The sequence below is a fragment of the Belonocnema kinseyi genome, chromosome 2 (genome assembly GCF_010883055.1).
Source record: "Belonocnema kinseyi isolate 2016_QV_RU_SX_M_011 chromosome 2, B_treatae_v1, whole genome shotgun sequence".
Taxonomy (NCBI): domain Eukaryota; kingdom Metazoa; phylum Arthropoda; class Insecta; order Hymenoptera; family Cynipidae; genus Belonocnema; species Belonocnema kinseyi.
The window spans coordinates 77,733,323-77,734,557 of NC_046658.1; positions in this window are offsets into that span (position 1 = coordinate 77,733,323).

The window sequence follows — 1,235 nt, forward strand, 5'->3', positions numbered from 1 at the left end:
ACTTTTATGGCCACTACAGATAAAACGGCGTTTACTTGTCTTAAGTCCAACCTTGTCTTGGTTAAGATGACGTTTATTTGACTCAAGACGAGCCTTGTCTTGGCTGAGATTATCGAACTTTTTTTGGCTCATAAATGAGATTAAAATTGATGAATGGAAATTTTGTAATTATTAAATTAGTTATTTTTCATTTAAAAATTCAGAATCGGTGGGTCTGAACGAGTATACTCTAAAGATGAATTTTCAATCCAAAAGGATACACTAAATGTAAAAAATGAACTTTTTCATTAGAACATCATATTTTTGGGGTGAAAATTAACTGCTTTTCGCAAATTCGTCTTTTTTCACTTGAAAATTCAACAGCTTAGTTGAATATTTGTCTTTTTGGGTTGACCATTTCATTGTTATTTTATTATTATTATTACACCATTAAGCCATTTCCCTTTAGGGTTAGGCGTGACTCACTCGGTAGGAGAAAGGAGTAGTGTGTGGAAGGGATAGAGATTTTTCAGAGTCATCCAGAATTGTCGTGCAATTTAAGTAAATAACACGTTCGTTCCGCAACACTGCTCCGACCCAGGTTGCTGATCAATCTCTCTAGCAATCACCCCAAGCGAAGAACCTCACGAAGCCGTTATGTAAGGTTCCCCACTTGGGTCCATAAGTGACCAAGGTCTTTTGCTTCAGACGTCATTCACTCTACTGACACTCTTTTTATTAACTATTTGCCGCCATACTTTCCTGTCCTGGCATACATCTCTAGCTTCTTTTATGTCCATGCATTTTTTCATGCAGGCTCTCGTGTTTCTGTGACTTCTTATGTCTCTTCTAACTAGGGTCTCATTCATACATTGTAACCATTCTTTCCGCGGTCTACCTCTGGGCACGCTGCCATTTACTTTACCTTGGTACACTTGTTTCGTTAGTCGCTCATTTGGCATGCTCTCAACATGTCCGAACCATCTTAACCGATTTCTTTCCCATGTATCTACTAGCGTCTCTTCTGCACCACATTCTTTTAGAATGATCTCGTTACTTACTTTGTCCATCAGGGTTTTCCCGCATATTATGCGCATGAATCTCATGTCATTGCGTTAATTTTACTCTTATCTTTTTCTTGATAAGTCCATGTTTCGCTACCGTATAGTACAGTCGGTATAAATATAGAATTATGTATTGCCATTTTAGCTTTATTTGATATATTTTTACTTCTGATAAGGGGACCTGCTCTACCA